This window comes from Vipera berus, assembly GCF_964194415.1.
Source record: "Vipera berus genome assembly, chromosome: 1".
NCBI lineage: Eukaryota > Metazoa > Chordata > Lepidosauria > Squamata > Viperidae > Vipera > Vipera berus.
The window spans coordinates 198,949,280-198,968,885 of record NC_138202.1 but is presented as its reverse complement, the minus strand read 5'-3'; positions in this window follow the sequence as shown (position 1 = coordinate 198,968,885).

The window sequence follows — 19,606 nt, the reverse complement described above, 5'->3', positions numbered from 1 at the left end:
GAGAGTTTTGTTTTCATCAGCATCCTAGAGTCTCCTGCATTTAATGCATTCTTAATCTGCTGGGATGTTTGTGTGTGTGTGTGTGTTATTACTGTTTTGTGTAGTACTGATAGCTCTCTGTTTATTTTTATTCTGTGTTGCATTTACAGTATATGAACTAATCAAGGAGAGAAGCAACCTGTAAAGGAGAAACCTCCTGATAGTGAGAACCAGTGGAACAGCTTGCCTTCAGAAATTGTGGGCGCTCCATCACTGGAGACTTTTAAGAAGAGACTGGACAGCCACTTGTCTTAAATTGTATAGGGCAGGGGTGTCAAACTCAATTTCATTGAGGGCCGCATCAGCATTGCGCTTGCCCTCAGGGGGCCGGGTGGGTGTGGCCAGGGTGGGAGTGGCCTACTGGGTGGGCGTGGCTAGAGTGCATAAGGCCTACTGGGTGGGCATGGCCAGCTCTACATCGTTCGCATCAAGGGTGCCTATGGGGGCCTGGGCAGGAGTGGGACAGATCTGGGGGTCTCTGGCAGAAGGAGGGTCTCTGGGCCAGGGCCAAGGCAGTGGGGGCCGTTCCCTCACTGTTTCCAGGATGGCTTCGCGGGCCACATGAAACCACTTCGCGGGCCGGATCTGGGCCCCGGGCCTTGTGTTTGACATGTCTGGTATAGGGTCTTCTGCTTGAGCAGGGGGCTGGACTAGAAGACTCTCCCCCCCTCAGGTCCCTTCCAGCTCTATTCTGATTGATTGATTGTATATGGCATACACAGGTAGGGTTCATTTAGTGACTGAAATTGGTTCCATCAGCAACACAGTTGCTAGGTGAACCACATGACAGAAAGATGCTGCTAGCTGCTTTATCATTCAGATTACAATCTCTCCAACAGTTTTCTGTTGCTAACCCTCTTTTCCCCGGTTTTTGCCCCCTTGCAGGTAAGAGAGATGGCTTAAACAAGCTGTCTCTTTCTGAGCTCCTTTTCTCTGTAGCCCATCCTATCTCTAAAATGTGCTGACCACAAATTAACAGCACTGTGATCTTAATTAGTTGATGAGAACCCATCAGCAGGCTCCCAAAGCTGATCAGATCTTAATCAGTTTCATCCCGAAGGCTTTTGTTATTTTGAATGTGTGCTTTGGTCAGAAAATGATTTTTCAAAATTACTGTTTATTACTATCATATTTGCAAACCATGACCAGGGGCGCTTCCTAAACAAGGACTATCTGTATTGTGTTTTTAATATGTATGTATGAGAGTGCTGCCCTATGCACTATATCAGAGGTCCCCAATCTTTGGGGCACCAGGGACCGGTTCCACGCAGAGAGGGTTTTCCATGGACCAGAGGAGGTGTGGTTTTGTGTACTGCCTGCATCCTGCGGATGGGGCTTTGCTTGTTTGCATGGACCGGTTTCTGGCATGCCACGGCCTGCTGCTGGTCTACGGACCGGGGGTTTGGGACCCCTGCACTATATAGCATGGAAAGATCTAATGCTAAAGCTATGTAAGGCTGCACATGGTTTGAAAATGATTCAAGGCAAATGTTTCAGACCTCAGTAAATTCAAGAACAGCAACTCTCTGTTACTAATTAAAGCAACTTGATTTTGTTTTTTCAGCATTTTACAGAATAACAAAGTTGGAAGGGATCTTGGAGGTCTTCTAGTCCAACCCCCTGCTTATGCAGGAAACTCTATATCATTTCAGACAAATGGTTGTTCAGTCTCTTCTTAAAAACTTACAGTGTTGGAGCACCCACAACCTCTGGAGGCAGGTTGTTCCACTGATTAATTGTTCTAACCATTTAGGAAATTTCTCTTTAGTTCTTGGCTGCTTCTCTCTTTGATTAGTTTCCATCTATTGCTTCTTGTCCTGCCTTCAGGTGCTTTGGAGAATAGCTTGACTCCCTCTTCTTTGTGGCAACCCCTGAGATATTGGAACACTGCTATCATGTCTCCCCTCATCCTTCTCTTCATTAAACTAGACATATCCAATTCCAGCAACCGCTCTTTATATCTTTTAGCCTCCAGTCCCCTAATCATCTTTGTTACTCTTCTCTGTACTCTATCTAGCTCACAGGTCTGCAACCCGCGGCTCCGGAGCCACATGTGGCTCTTTCAGCCGCCTCCTGTAGCTCCCAGTCCTCTGCCATGTGCAGTTAAAAAAAATTGGGACTAAAAAAGTTCAGCCAATCAATTCAAATATGCAGGGTAAGTGCATATTTCGCCTTGGCTCCACTCTTCAGTCAAACCCTGTTCTGCGCATGCGCGCATGTACGCGCATGTGCACACATTTTTTGCGGCTCCCAGTTTTTCCTTTTGTGAGGGAACCGGTTCCGAGTGGCTCTTTCACTGTTTCAGGTTGCTGACCCCTGATCTAGCTCAATTCATGTGAGCTTGAAAAAAAGATGTGACTGCTTTAAGAATCTCATAATCATTCATTATAAAGGAAAATATCCATACTTTTAAAAATATGTGCAAGTTGCTTTATCTCTTAGCAGGGGTGTCAAACTCGCAATGTCACATGACGTGTTATGACATATCGTGACTTTTTCCCCATTGCCGGCAATGGGGTGGGCGCGGTTTCGGCATGACGCATCCGGCCTGTGGGCCAGCAGTTTGACACCCCTGTCTTTTAAAAAATATATATATTAGTTTTCATAGGGTTAAAGAGGAGTGTAGGGGAATGGGGGTTTGGGATAGGGTAAAGGTTGACTCAGCCTTCCATCCTTCCGAGGTAGGTAAAATGAGGACCCAGATTGTTGGGGGCAATAAGCTGATTTTGTAATAATGCCGCTTGGGGGGGGGCAAAAGCCCTAATAAGCAGGCATATACATAGAATGAATGCTACTGCTAAGCTTGTAAGCCGCCCTGAGTCTTCGGAGAAGGGCGGGATATAAATGGGATTAAAATAAAAATAAAATAAATAAATATAATAAAGGAAAGGTTGGGGGTGAGGGTTGGGTTTTCCCCCAATAACATTCAATATTTGGCAAACAGCATATTGTCTGGGTAAATATATATAAATAAAGGAAATGGAGCTAATAATAACAGATAGGTATAATAAATTATCAAAAACAATACTAAATTTTCCATGTATGATATCATTCTTACTCCAATAAATTCAAAATTGCATATCACATTCCTTTCTCTCTAACTCGCTTATCTAGCCATTGATAGAATTTATTCCAAGTTTTATAGTAAACTAAATGTTCTTTCTCATTAATCTCTAAAATTAATCTATCCATTTCTGCACAATCTAATATTTTCTTAATTAATACTTCTTCAGTCGGTGACTTTTCATTTTTCCAATATTGGGCATACATAATTCTTGCTGCTGTCAATACATGTAACATTAAGTATCTGCTCTCCTTGTCATAGTTGGGGCCTATCACTCCTAAGAGAAACAATTCTGGTTTAAATTCTATTTGTTTTTTAATCATCTTCTCCAACCATAAATGTATTTTAAGCCAAAACCTTTTTGCTTTAGGACATGACTACCAGATATGGTAATAAGTACCTGGTCTTTGGTTACATTTCCAACAAACATTTCAAGTATTTTTAAACATTTTAGCTAGTCTCACTGGTGTCATGTGCTATCTATAAAACATTTTATACAAATTTTCTTTATATGATACAGCTTTGGTTAATCTAATATTTCTATCCCATAGCTTTTCCCATTCTTCAAGCTCTATAGTATGTCCAACGTTTTTTGCCCATATTATTGTTTCTTTAACTTGTTCCTCCTCCATCTTTAAGTTAAGCAGTAATCTATAGAGTTTTTTAATCAGCATTTCATCTGTTTTTAACAATGTAAGATCAAGTTCTGTCTGTTCCTTATATAGCCCCATTGTTTTCACGTCTTTTTCATATCTTGATTGGATTTGTAAATATGGCCACCATGATAGGTCAATACCTTGTTGTTGTAAGTCTTGTCTAGAGTTCAATCTGCCTTCATTGTCCAGTAAGTCTTTATATGTTACAAGTTTATCATAGTTAATTAAGTTTGGGTAAGCAAAAGCTTCCATTGTTGAAAGCCATTCAGATATCTTAGTATAATTTTTTTCTTTTATTTTTTCCCATTCTAATAGAAGTGCATTGCTTATAGCATGGTTCTGAAAGTATCTATGTGCTTTATTCTTTCCATACCACAGAAAGGCATGCCAGCCAATCTGCAGGTCATGTCCCTCTAGGTATAGCAAACCTTTGTCTCTAAGTGTTATCCATTCTTTAATCCACGTTAAAATAGCTGCTTGCTAATATAACTTCCAGTCTGGAAGTCCAAGTCCTCTCCTTTCTCTAATGTCCTATAGCAATTTCACTTTAATTCGTGCTTTCTTCCCTTGCCAAACAAATTTCAATATTATGGTATTCAGTTCATCAAAAAAGGCTTTTTCTAATTTTACCGGAACGGTTTGAAATAAAAAGAGTATTTTCAGTATGATATTCATTTTAATTGTAGCTATTCTCCCCAATATTGACAGTTGAAGATTTTTCCACTTTTCTAAGTCCAGTTTTATTTGTTTTAATAATTTTGTATAGTTTTCCTCTTTTACATCTTGCTGTTAAATAAATTCCCAAGTATTTAACTTTTTTAACTATTTGAAGATTTGTTTTTCTTGCAAGTTGCGTTTTCTGTTTTTCTGTTAAGTTCTTTGTCAAAACTTTAGTCTTTTCTCTATTTATTATCAGGCCTGCAACCTCACCATATTGTTCTATTATGGCCAACAATTTTGTGCTTGTTTCCAGAGGTTCTTCCAGTATAAAGACCAAGTCATCCACGAATGCCTGCAATTTATATTTTTCACCCTTTATCTCCAGTCCTTTGATCTCAGAGTCTTATCTAATATTTCTGTTCAATACTTCCAAGGTTAATATGAATAGCAATGGTGATAAAGGACATTCTTGTCTTGTGCCCTTTTTAATATCAAAATTTTCTGTGTAGTCTTCGTTTACAATTACTCTAGCAGTCTGTTTATCATAAATTGCATAAATTGCATTCATAAAATTACCCCCAAATTCCATTTCCAAAAGTTGCTGAAAAATAAATTGCCAATTTAAGTTATCAAACGCCTTTTGTACATCAAGAAATATTAAAGCCATCTGTTTGCCTGGATGGGCATCATAATACTCTAGAACGTCCAAGATAGTTCTTAAATTGTTTTTTATCTGTCTTTTAGGCAGAAAGCCATTTTGATCTGTGTGTATAAATTCAATCAAAAATTTCTTAATTCTTTCTGCCCTTATTGAGGCAAAAATTTTATAGTCTACATTTAGCAATGAAATTGGTCTATAATTTTTTATATGTATCAAATCTGTATCTTCTTTGGGTATTAAAGTGATATTAGCTTCAGTCCATGTCTTTGGCATTTTGGTTTTCAGGAGAGTTTTATTTCACTATTTCATTAAAGTCTCCCATTATACAAAAGTTTTGGTAGTTTGAGTCTAATATTTTCTTATATAGTTCAAGATAAAATTGTTCTTGTTTGTCATTAGGTGTATATATTCCAATCATTAATATCTGCTTTTGGTCAACCATTAAAATTCTCCCCTCATCATCTGCATAAATTTGTTTAGGCATCATCTTTTATTTGATATAAAAAGTTATTCCTCTTTTCTTTTGAGATGACACTGCAAAGTAAAGTTTGCCAATTTTTGGTTGTTCTAAAATTTTGATATGTTGCCTCTTAATATGGGTTTCTTGAAGACAAATTATATCCATTTTTAATTTTTGTAAGTGTGTAAAATTTTTCCTCCTTTTGGAGGGGGTTTAAGCTATTGATGTTTATTGATAAAATCCCAATTTCCTCCATCTTTTCCAATTATATCTGGGTCTTAATCTTCTAGTCCAGGGGTGTCAAACTGCCGGCCCATGGGCCGGATGCGTCATGATGAAACCGTGCCCACCCCATTGCCGGCAATGGGGAAAAAGCTCCAATACGTAGCGTGACATCACATGATGTCACGAGTTTGACATGTCTGTTCTAGTCGATCTTATCTGTCTCTGATCTCTTGGTCTTGCGCCCTCTTCTGGATAAGAGTATGTAGTTTTAGTTTCTTTAATTTCTTCTCTTACTCTTTGATTGGTCTCACTTTTCACTTGCGCTTTGTCTTGTTTCTTGGGTTTTGAGTCATCTCTCTCCAGAAAGGCTTTGTGGCTATCAAAGAACTCCAATGCTTTAAGTGGTGTATCTAGTCCAGGGGTGTCAAACTCAATTTTATTGAGGGCCGCATCAGCATTGCGGTTGCCCTCAGGGGGGCGGGTGGGTATGGCCTGGGTGGGCGTGGCCTACTGGGTGGGTGTGGCTAGAGTGCATATGGCCTACTCGGTGGGCGTGGCCAGCTCTACATCGTTGGCATCAAGGGTGCCTATGGGGGCCTGGGCAGGAGTGGGACAGATCTGGGGGTCTCTGGCAGAAGGAGGGTCTCTGGGCCAGGGCCAAGGCAGTGGGGGCCATTCCCTCACTGTTTCCAGGATGGCTTCGGGGGCCACATGTGTCACTGCACGTTTTTTTTTGTTCGTCAGAAAGTTCATTTCTAACTGTACATTTTCCCCTGCTCTCTGCACCTGTTGTGATAACTTATCTGGTAACCATAGTGAATCCCATATGACTAGCTATGTTATGGTTTCAGTCTTTTTAGTGCGCATGTCTAGAAAAACTTCCCAGAGTGTTTATCTGTATTGCTTTATTCACTTTGCTGTTACTGTCTGTTACGTTAGGATGTAGTGAGCTAGCTCTGTATAATATATATTTAGTTTTTATATTTTTGTAAGTAAAAGGTATTTAGTAAGCTTATGCGTCGTGTTTTTATTGCCTTCCTGCAAGCATATCATGCATTCTCTGAAGCACGGTCCGTCGCCCTCTACAAAGGTGATTTTTACCTTGACATTTTGGTAGCAGAGGATGGTTTGATTTATGTTTTTGGAGATGCATGTTTCTGCGGCTGTTATCAGTTAGTTAGTGCTAGTGAGGCAGCGGTGATTAACTGCTGAAACATGTCAGGAAGGAAGCCACGGCTAAAGAGGAGTCTTTCTGTGGGCCAGCTCCCTTCAACTTTAAGAACTCCGATAGCTTCGGCCACACACCTTGGAGAAGACGCACCTGCTCCTGTCGACGATGCAAGGTCAGTCACTCTTTTTTCTACTTTTCCAAGCTCCCTGGCAGCTGTTTTTGGAAATGTTCCCACTCCAGGGGCTCAAGATGAATTTCAAAGGCTTGGAGTGAAACCTAAAGTTCAGCCGAAGAAAATTCCTTCTGCTCCTTCAAGCCTCAAGCAAACTATGCGAGATAGGGCTATGCAAGGCTACTGTAAACAAATTGGGGTTTTTGAAAGGCGTTTGCAGCAGGCAAAGGAATATGTGTCAATGGTTCAGCAATATGAGAGGAATTATGAGCATGAACCGGCCATATTGCCACACCCACAAGGAGAAGCCATATTGCCTCCTTCTTCCCCAAAGCCAAAGTCACGCCCATCATTGAGTGTCATGCAAGACGAATGGGAACCGGAGGCTCCTATGTCACATGATTATGGGCTGTCTCAAAGGACATACAGAGCCACAGTGATGCCTGAAGCAAATGTTATAGCACCATCTACTGGTGAAGCTGCATTAAGACATGAATTGGAGCTCTCACTCTCGCAATTGTCTATGGAGGAGTCTTTGCTCAGAGATACAAGATTTCTGCCGTTATCTGAGGCTCCAGCCTTTGATGGTGCTAGGATTCCTGTTACTATTGCTTCTCCTGTTAATATTGCTTCTATGCAAGCCCCTCTACCTGGCAGAACACAGCCATATTTAACCCACATGCAATTGCCACCGGGTTCTTATATGCGAAGGCCAGTGTCATCTGCAGGTTATGCTACTGCACCAGCCCCAGCGCCAGCGCCTCCTGCTGGCCAGGGTGGAATAGCAGCTCAAAGACAGGCACAGCCAGCACCAAGACTACTGGCAGCTTCAATGCAACTGCCGCATGTCCAGGCACGGACGCCACTGGTGCCCCCTGCAGGTTATGGTCGGATTGCACAACCTGCACAGCCAGTACCTCAATTGTATTTTCCTCATCAAACACCTTCCATTGTACCACTGGCTGGTGACTCAAAATTAAAGAAGTCAGGACAGAATTACAGGGCATGGGTCAGTGAGGTTGGACTTTTGTTACGCAGAGAAGGTACTCACATGATGGTGTTTAATCCTCCTGCCCAGCCATGGACTCCTGACATATGGGACTTGGATAATAGAGCATGCACAACATTATTGATGTCAATGGACACTGAATTGCAGCTCACGTTTTCACAAGATGCAACTGCCCAACAAATTTGGACTCAGGTAGAGGCATGTTATCGGCCTACATCAATTGAGTCTACATGTTTGCTTTTGTCTGAGTTCCATGGTTCCAGATTAAAACCTGGTGAACATATTGGAGCACATTTGACTAAAATGAAAGGTATTAGAAAAGAACTGGGTGAAAAAGGCTATCCTATTGATGATTTTCAAATGATCAGCATTATCATCAATTCTTTGAATCATGAGTGGAAAGATGCTATTTCCAAGATCAATCAAGTGCCTATTGCTCAACGCACAGTGGATCATGTATGCAGAATTTTAGCCGAAGAAGAGGCACTTATGCAAGCTGCGCCACATTTAAGGGAACCACCTGCATCAAGAGCTTCAGCGAGGCGTGCCTTCCGTGGAAGGACCTACGTTCCAAGGATGCCAAGATGCTACATCTGCAATCGTGTGGGACATGCCACCCGGGATTGTCCCCAGCGAGTTCCAGCGCCCGTCACATACCAGCCCAGAGGAACAGATTCCAGAGGAGGCAGAGGTAGAGGCGGACGACAAAGTCGTGGTCGTGGTTCCAGGCGTGATCCACAAGCTCCACTTGTCACATTGGTTGTGACCAACGATCCACAGCCTCAACCAGAGTACGACAGACGACTTCTTTGGACTTTGGACAGTGGAGCAGCATTACATGTTACCTACAGAAAAGAGCTTTACACAGAGATGCACGAGCCTGAACCTGAACTTCGTGAACTTTACTCTTTTTCCAATCATCCTGTTCAGGTCATGGGAAAAGGAACTGTTTATATTGAAGAGCTCGGTGCTCTCATTCCAAATGTTTACTATGTTCCGTCTGCCAGTAGTAATTTGCTTAGTCAGAGTCATTTGTCTAGGTTTTCTCATTTTCAGGTCCACCATCTTGAAAAAGCAAGTTATATAGTCAAAGACGGAGATATTGTTGCTGAAACCGTGTTGATTGGTGGTGTTTATTATTTAAAACCAAAGTCTAAGCAGCAAGAGCAGGCAAGTATACACGTTCCAAAAAGCACAGGCCCAGAGAGAGACGTCCCAGAGAGAGATCCTGTTGCTACTCCAAAGGTTCCTAATAATGATAAAAAGACAAAAAATACACAGGTTGCTCACAGCAAGCCTGGGGTTCCTAACAAAAATGCTAATGTTGAGAATTCACTAACAGGTAAACCTTTGCATTCCAGGTGTATCCATAAGTGGCACAGAAGATTGGGTCATGCCAGTTTCCGTGTTCTGAAGAAGATGCCAGAGTTCGCAAGAGGTTTGGATCTAAAGGGGTGTAAGGTGTTTTTGGACTGTGCTGTCTGCAAGAAAGCCAAATCCAAGGCAGCAGCAATTCCAAAACGCGCTACACGCCTGTCAACACGCATTTTTGATTTGGTACACACTGACATAGTTGGTCCTTTTGCACCAACACTTGGTTGTAAAAGATATTTCTTGACAATCGTTGATAATTATTCTAGATATGGATACGTATATCCTATGAAAGAAAAATCTGAGACCTTTCAGATCTTTAAAGACTTTGCTAGTCTTGTCTATACCCAATTCGAGGTCAACATTGCCAGAATCCAGAGTGATCGTGGTGCTGAATTCATGTCTCAGCGTTTCCAGGACTGGATGCGTGAGAATGGGATAGTACATCAGACATCTGCTCCTTATACTCCAGCTGAAAATGGGGTGGCAGAACGCAGAAATGGAGTTCTGCAAACCATGATGCGTTGCCTTCTTGAAGATGCTAACCTCAGTCTTCCATACTGGGGTGAAGCTATCAAATATGCTAACCATATCATCAACCGTACATGGAGTAGTGTGATAAATCAGACCCCTTATTTCATGTTGTATGGACACAAGCCTGATCTCTCACATCTCCATATTTTTGGTTCCTATGCTATGGTGAATATTCCTTTAGCCCAAAGAAAGAAAGGGGGTCCTGCAGCAAAAAGGATGAGATTTATGGGCATTGATGATAATTCAAAATGGAGCAAATACATTGACTCTCATCATGTTATTGTGGTTTCACAATCTGCTACTTTTGAGGAAGATGCTGACTGGTCCAGGATTCATTCTAACGATCCTGGAGTTTATTTTCCTAGAGATGATGTTGCTGATGCCACGCAACTTGATGATCAAGATTCACAGGAGAATGTTCCTTCCACAAGTTCTTCTCAACCTACTGTTCCGTCTTCGCAAGCCGCTGATGTTGCTGCTGGCGACGATGAAGACGAGGACGACACGGAAGAAGAATGGACGGTTGGCCCGAGACGTTCCAAGAGGACCACAAAGGGAATCCCTCCAAAACGGTATTCGTGGCAAGTAACAAAAACACCTGTACCTTTGATTTGTAATGTTACACTTCCACCTGAGAAGTTCACACAGATCAAACATCTTCCTGAATCAGAACAAGATAAATGGTTTGAGGCAATGCAGGCTGAAATGGACAGTCTAAAGAAACTTCAAGTGTTTACGCCTGCAAGCCCTCCAGCAAACAAGAAAGTTATTGGTACTCGATGGGTCTACAGGATCAAAAAGAAGCCGAATGGTGAGTCGTTGTACAAGGCCAGACTTGTAGCCCAGGGTTTCGCTCAATGTTATCCTGAGGACTATACAAATACATACTCACCCACAGTGCGGACTGAAAGTGTGAAAATTGCTTTAGCCACTGCAACTATCCTTGGTCTGGAAGTTTTCCAGTTCGACGTTGAAACGGCTTATCTTCACGCTGATCTTGATGAAGACATCTACGTCAAAGGTCCTCCAGGTTTCCGACAGCAAGAAGGGGATACCTGGTTTCTACACAAAAGTCTTTATGGTCTGAAACAGTCTGGTTTAATGTGGTACTTATGTCTTTCTGACAAACTAAATTCAATGGGCTTTATTAAGTCCGAAACAGATGAATGCGTGTTTACCAAAAGATCCGGTAATAGGTATGAGATAATTCTTGTTTATGTCAATGATATTGTTTATATTGGTCCAAATAAGCAGATGAGTGAGGTTTTTGCTAAAGCTGTTAAGGAATTTGTTGTGCAGAGGTCTCCTTGTGCTACCAAAGAGTTGCACAGACAAGGAAGGGCACTGAGAGCAGTAAAAGTCACACACAGAAATACACTGAGTTCTAAAAGCAAAAAGTATTTTACTTTGAGGTGGTGTAAAAACAAAAATGCACAGTCAAAAAATAAACAGTCCAAGTCATACACAATAGCAACAGTCCAAGGAGTAATCCAAACTACAAAGTCTTCTTACCGGTCCAGAGGTCAATACACAGTTCAGGTTTACAACAGTAGTAAACCAACAGCAGAGCAAAAACAGTAACAGTAGAGATCAGTGAATTCAGAGAGAGAGAGAAGCTACTTTCCTAGCTTCCTCTTATGGCCATGAGAACACTTACACACCCATTGGCCAATTAACAACTTAAAGACATAGCATTATGGTTAATATATTTTCAACCCAACATTGTAGGCTAACACCATATGCCTAACATTCTCCCCTTTGGGTAGAATAATATATAACTCTTACAATCTTATGCACATTCTTTCACAATTAACATTGTGTTTCACAGCACTTTGTACCTTCGTAAAATGGTCTGCAATATTTACATCAGATGGACAATACTCTAACTGTATTAATTTATCTTTGGCACATTGTCTGACATTTAAATAACGAAGATCAGTATGTTTAGATCTTGTTCTTACTGCAGCATTATTAGCCATCTTTATTGCAGCTTGATTGTCCTCATACACAATAAATGGATCATTTACATTTAAACCCATATCTAACAATAATTGTTTGTACACTAGCAGTTCTGTACATAACACTGATAGACATGAAAATTCAGCCTCCATTGTAGATAAGCTTATGTGTTTTTGTCTAATAGACTTCCATCCAATTAAAGAATCACCCAACATTATAGCCAACCCTGAGGTAGATTTACGAGTGTTTGTATCAGAGGCAAAACTCGCATCTGCATATGCAGTAAGGATTAACTCACGATTTGGCTCTAAATATAACGAGTAGTGAATAGTTTGCTTCAAATACCTTAATACTCGTTTAGCTGATTGCCAGTGTCTAACAGTAGGATTATTGTTGTACCTAGCTAATTGATTTACACAGTAAGAAATATCAGGTCTAGTCCAATTACTCAGATACATAAGACTTCCTATCAAAGATTGGTACATAGTCTTATCAAATACAGGACTCTCAACATTAGTGTCCTTAAAATCCATAGCCATCGGAGTTTTTGCTGGTTTACACATTTCCATATTGTATCTCTTTAATAACTGAGATATCTTACTGGCTTGCGACACCTTAAAACCCCTATTTGTTTTCACAATATCTAACCCCAAATAGTGGCTAATTTCTCCAAGATTTCTAATTGTGAATTTAGTTTGCAATCTTGAAATGATAGTTTGTGCTTCTAACTCAGTTTTTGTTATTATTGCAATATCATCTGTGAATAATAAAATAAAAGATAATGCTCCGTTGTGTTCTCTTCTAAACAAACAAGGATCAGCATTACTGGCTACAAAACCTATTGCACTTAACTCATTAACTAAACATTTATTCCACTCATAGCCTGATTGTTTCAATCCATAGAGGCTTTTCTTTAATTCCCAACAATCATGGTCTCTATCACTGGTCAATCCTGGTGGTATTCTTAAATAAATAGTATGTTGCAATGGAGCATGTAGATATGCAGTTTCAACATCTACATGATTAACCATATATTGGTTTTTAGCCGCCCATACTAAAGCTGCTCTTAAAGTAGTTGCCCTTAGACTGGGTGCAAACACTTCGTCATAATCCTCAGTAGTTTGGGCAAAACCTTGTGCAACCAAACGTGCCTTATGGGTTATAGTTCCGTCTACACCCTTCTTTATCTTATATATCCATTTACAACCTATAGCTTGCTCACCAGGTGGCAGTTTTGCTTTCTGATAAACCTTAAGATTCTGCAAAGACTTCAACTCCCTGTTCATTGCAGCTCTCCATGATGCCTGTTCCTTTTCAGGATACATCCTGATCTCATCATAGTTAGATGGCTCTACACTAACTTGACATACTATACTAGCTTCATAGCGATCAGGTGGATGTCTGATACGCATTGAACGCCAAGGAATTACAGGGCTTTGAGTTTCTGACTCCTTTCCTTCCTCTGATTCCTCTATTATCTCCCCTATCTCCTCTTCATCTTTCATATTTACAGGAGATGTATTATCATTACTAGTTACGTTATCAGAGGAGTCCTCAAACACTAGAGGATCAGTATTAACAGTTTCTTGCTCTAACCTATCCCAACCAACGTGCTCAAGGAATTTTGCACTAGCACTGTTATATACATTAGTTGTGCCTCGTTCCCAGAAACGATAGGATCTGTGATTAGCTTCATAACCTACGAAGTATAATTGCCTAGCCCTATGTTGGCCTTTACTCCTGAGTTGTGCAGGAATGTGGACCCAAGCTGGGGTGCCAAACGTGTGCAGGTAATCAAGGTTTGGCCTTCTACCATGCCATATTGTATATGGTATTTTACCAGTAGAAGTATTAACAACTAAATTCATAACATGGTTTGCACATTTTGCTGCCTCCCCCCACAGTCTATCTGTTAAGCCAGAATCTCTTAACATGGTTCTCATCATGGCTTGTAACGTTTGCCCACGTCTCTCAACAAAAGCATTATGTTGTGGCCTATAAGGGGCTGAACGTTTATGCTCAGTACCAGCTGATTGTAGCATATCAACAAAACGCTTATTTGTAAATTCAGTACCATTATCAGTAATTATGCACTGAACCTTTCTCTTTGTTTTTCTCTCCACGAACTTCAGCCAGTTTGCAAATTGTTGGAAAGTGTCTGCCTTTGACTTAAGCAGATAACAAAAACCATATCTAGAGTAGTGGTCCAATATACTTAAAACATAACATGACCCTCCTAAACTTGGTTTCATGGGTCCAATTAAATCAGCAAACACAACTTCCAAAGGAACAGTTGTTTTGAAGCTGTTTATCCTGTTTGCAGGAGTTGCCTTGCTCTTTTCCTGATTACAGGCATTGCAATTCAAATACTTACTACATGGCTTCAGTTTAATTCCCTCTACTAATTCCACTGTTTTACGTAGTGAGTTAAAGTTCACATGCCCTAACCGCCTATGCAATAAATGTATACACTCATCATGTGGCTTCTTGTTCTCACATATCGAGTTAGCTTTAACTGTACTAACCTGGTTACTTGTGAGAATGAATAAACCATTTTTCAAATTAGCAGTTACACAGGTTCCATTCCTCTCAATAGTGCATTGCTCCCCTCTGAATGTTACCACAAACCCAACCTTAACCAATTCCCTTACAGATAACAGGTTGAATCTTAGCTTAGGTATATATAACATAGGTAACTGTTCATTAATGCATGGACAATAGGAATTACCTTCACCAGAGGCCTTCATCTTCCAACCGTTGGCTAGTGAAACATATTGGTTGCTGTTTTTCATAGTAACAAACCTCTTTTTCACTTTAGTAATGCATTGTGAAGCCCCACTATCAACAACCCACAATTCATTATTTCTGGATGTTGATTCACCAGAAATAGCCAAACCAATGCCCTTCTTAGCCTTCCCACTGCTATTTACATTCTGTTTTCTACCCTTTCTACAGAATTTGGCTATATGCCCTCTAGCCCCACAAGAATAACATTTCTTGACGTTGTAAGCAGTGGTGAATTGCTGCTTCTCTCGTGGCTGTGTCTCTCTCAGCTGGTCTCTGTCACGCCTTCTTCTGGACTCTTCCAGCAGTCTCCCAGTAATGTTAGTCAATGTCAGTTCCTCTCTGGTCAGGACTTCCAAAGAAGAAACATATCCATCATAACTCTCATCCAAAGATGACAGAATAATGTAGACCTGATGCAACTCTGAAAAAATCAGCTCCTTTTCATGAAGCTCTTGAAAAGTTGCCTTCATGTAATTTAAATGGGTCAGCATATCTCCATTCTTCTGCAGACGAGCCCTAAACAGCTTACGCGTAAGGTGTATATGTGCACCCACACTGTCACGAACATAAAGCCTTCGCAAAACATCCCAACACCTAGCAGCAGACTCCTCACCACGAATATGGACAAGCTGCTGGTCATTCAGTGTTAGTCCAATAATGCAAAGAGCTTTCTCGTTGCTTCGTTTAAAGTCGTCTAACTTCTTTGCATCCTCTTCGTCATCTGGATCCCAAGCAGTAGTATCTGGTGGGTTATTTACAACAGCCCATAGTCCTTCCTTGCGCAAAAGCAAGCAGCATTTTGTGGACCAGGAAACATAGTTTGTCCCATCCAACCGGGTTATCCAGGAGATGCCTGACAACTGTTCTTGTGCCATTTTACACCAAATACAAACTCAGCTAGGAATACTGTGTGTACTAACTCTCAGTACAGGCCTGGGCCCATAACCAGTGTTATGGAATTTATTGTGCAGAGGTCTCCTTGTGCTACCAAAGAGTTGCACAGACAAGGAAGGGCACTGAGAGCAGTAAAAGTCACACACAGAAATACACTGAGTTCTAAAAGCAAAAAGTATTTTACTTTGAGGTGGTGTAAAAACAAAAATGCACAGTCAAAAAATAAACAGTCCAAGTCATACACAATAGCAACAGTCCAAGGAGTAATCCAAACTACAAAGTCTTCTTACCGGTCCAGAGGTCAATACACAGTTCAGGTTTACAACAGTAGTAAACCAACAGCAGAGCAAAAACAGTAACAGTAGAGATCAGTGAATTCAGAGAGAGAGAGAAGCTACTTTCCTAGCTTCCTCTTATGGCCATGAGAACACTTACACACCCATTGGCCAATTAACAACTTAAAGACATAGCATTATGGTTAATATATTTTCAACCCAACATTGTAGGCTAACACCATATGCCTAACAAAAGCTTTACAAAAGTTTTTCACATTGAAGTGTTTAGGGTGTATTAATACTTATTTAGGTGTTCAAATTGCCAAAACTCAGAAGGGGTTTAGTCTCACACAAGAAGAGAAGATTGAACAACTGTTACATCACTGTAACATGGAGGACGCTAAGCCTGTGAGTATACCCATGCAAACTGATTTTCACATTTTGGCACATGAACCAAGTCCTGAGTTCGAAGATCAAACACTATATCGCTCAGTCATTGGGTCGCTGCTGTATATTAGTAGTTGGACTAGACCCGACATTGCACTTAGTGTTAATCTTTTATCACGACACGTAGGCAAGGCAAAACAGTTTCATTGGACATGTGTTAAAAAGTTATTGAGGTATCTAAAACACACCAAAGACATGAAGTTGTTGTTGGAACCCACACATACTGACTATGCAGAGTTATGTTGTTTTGCAGATTCAGATTGGGCGAGTGATAAGAAGTCACGGAAAAGTACATCAGGTTATATGATGTTTTTAAATGGATGTCCTGTTTACTGGCATGTGCGTAAACAGAATTTTGTTTCTTGTTCCTCTACAGAAGCTGAGTATGCTTGTGTGTCTGATGCATGCAATTCTTTAACCTGGTTTGATGCTTTAATCACAGATATCTGGACACATCCGATTCGACCAATCACAGTGATGGAAGATAATGAATCTGTGGTTTATATTTCTGAAACACGTTTTACAGATTCAAGGTCCAGACACATTGACATCCGATATCAAAACATAAGGCAACTGGTTAAACAAGGTTTTGTGACATTACAGTATGTGCCTACACGTGATCAAATTGCTGACATGCTGAACAAACCACTTCCTACAGCCCAGCATGAGTATCTGCGTGAGAAGATGTGCCTTACTTGAGTCTTCACTTTGCTGACGAAAGAAGGGGAATGTCACTGCACGTTTTTTTTTGTTCGTCAGAAAGTTCATTTCTAACTGTACATTTTCCCCTGCTCTCTGCACCTGTTGTGATAACTTATCTGGTAACCATAGTGAATCCCATATGACTAGCTATGTTATGGTTTCAGTCTGTTTAGTGCGCATGTCTAGAAAAACTTCCCAGAGTGTTTATCTGTATTGCTTTATTCACTTTGCTGTTACTGTCTGTTACGTTAGGATGTAGTGAGCTAGCTCTGTATAATATATATTTAGTTTTTATAATTTTGTAAGTAAAAGGTATTTAGTAAGATTATGCGTCGTGTTTTTATTGCCTTCCTGCAAGCATATCATGCATTCTCTGAAGCACGGTCCGTCGCCCTCTACAAAGGTGATTTTTACCTTGACAACATGAAACCACTTCGCGGGCCAGATCTGGCCCCCGGGCCTTGTGTTTGACATGTCTGATCTAGTCTGTATCTTTTCGTATCCCAGTAGATTAAGATCCCTTCTGGAATCAACCATCTAAAGTTCACTCCTTTTTCAACACCCCTGTCTTAAAGGATAGAATAGGAAGGATTGATAGAAATGATTTTAAAAAGAAGCCTGTTTAAATATTATTTACTTATTATTTGAAGACATAATCATTCAGCTTTGATGGAATCACATTGTTAATAAATGAATTTTTGACCAGTTGACTCATAAGAAGGCGGCTATGAGCATTAGGAAAGTAAAGCAGGCAGAGTTGTGCAAGAAAATTGCTTGCAAGAATCTAGCCAATTCTGCAGTGAGCCTCATGCTGCTGTTTCTTTCTGCTGTGAGGGTGCTGCCACACTGAATTTGTGTTTCAGGAATGTTCATGTATAGCTTTGAAATGCCACCCTCATTTTGCTTTCAGGATTGGAGTAAAAAGATTACAGAACTTGGTTTCTAGTGTAAGTTCAGTTGCACCGTATGGACTTGTATCAATCAGAAAGCTTCACTGGCCATGCTGTAAAATGAGTCACATAGAACATGCTGTAGCAATTATTAAAAATTCTGAAAAGCCCACAAGACCATAATGTTACAGATTCTTCAGAACATATGGAATCCTATAGCAAATATGCAGATCACAGGGCCAATGATATTGCTAAGCCAAGTGAATCTCACATCAGTAGATATTAGAGGTCTAGTGACTATTCTCTTTTGGCATTCTTTACTTTGTTTCCCATTCCTGTCCTGTGTCTTCTAAATTAGGCTGTTACATTAATTGTGATAGAGGATGATGCCAGTAATATTAAACTGAGCATTGATTAGCTTCAGTACATTGAATGAATCTGTTTTTCACTTCAGGGTGTCAAATGACTTGGGTTGAGCCTGGGCAGTTCACACTAAAAATGGCATTAGTAGCCTAGCTGTCCCTTCTCTAGCGATATCAGATAAAATTTAAAATAAATAAGAGGTAGCAGGAGAAAAAGCAACAACAGAATGTTGCTGTCTAACATCAAAATATGAAGCAAGTTTCACATTTAATGTACTGATTCTCGGGCTGATTCTTAGGTTAGAATTCTTGGATCTCAACTAGAGATGATGATGAGTGAATTTTCCAGTCTTAGTGCTTATCATTGTGTTTGTGTTATTTTTTTTAATGACAGAATGAATGATTGCAATGGCAGACAGTTGCCCTCAGCCTCACACATGGAATGGACCCCACTTAAGTATGAGTCAGTAATGAAAAGGTCCAGAGGAATTGAGATGTTTCCCTCACTGCAATAGCCCTAACAACTTATAATACAATTTCAAGTTTTAGTCTGGCGTTTGGGGTTTTACACTGGGCCATTGACTTAAATGAACAAAAGAAGAAAGAATGCACAGAGTGTATATAGGAAGGAGAAAGTCTGAAGGAAGGAAATCAAATGACAATTCTGCCTCACAAAGCCTTGCAGAGTTTTAAAAAGGTTCTCAGGTCAAGATGGTTCAGAAATCCATTTAAAGGCCATTCTGTGTCGAGGAATGATTTTTTTTAAAACTATATCACAGAAATAAAGTTGTTTAGCCTGGGGGAAAAAGATACTTTCTTTTGCTGACATAATTCAGGTTTCTTTCATAGTCCAAATGGACCTGGTTAGGCTACTTGTTGCCTGAAGGTTGGCTAGTATAATAGGAGCAATACAAAGACAGTGGCAGACCACTCTGAGCCGTAAGCAGGCAGACCAGTAACTTTGCTTTCAGAAGTACTGTAGGTATGATTTGGACAATGGAAGGAAAATTGTTTAAAAGAGAGCAGTTATAAGAAAGAAAAGCCTGTTTTTGTATTCGCTGCTGTGCCAGTTATTAACTACAACATCTACTTAAGGAGAGTTCTTCTTTGGTTCTATAAAAAGTAGAATTATCAAATAAATCTTTCAGCAGTGGTACTGCCCTAAGTAATAAACTACATTTTCCAGCAGCCGATTTCATATTTACTGGACTCTGTATCTCAGGGGTCCCCAACTAGTGGGCTGTGAGCTGTTTGCAACAGGTTTCTGG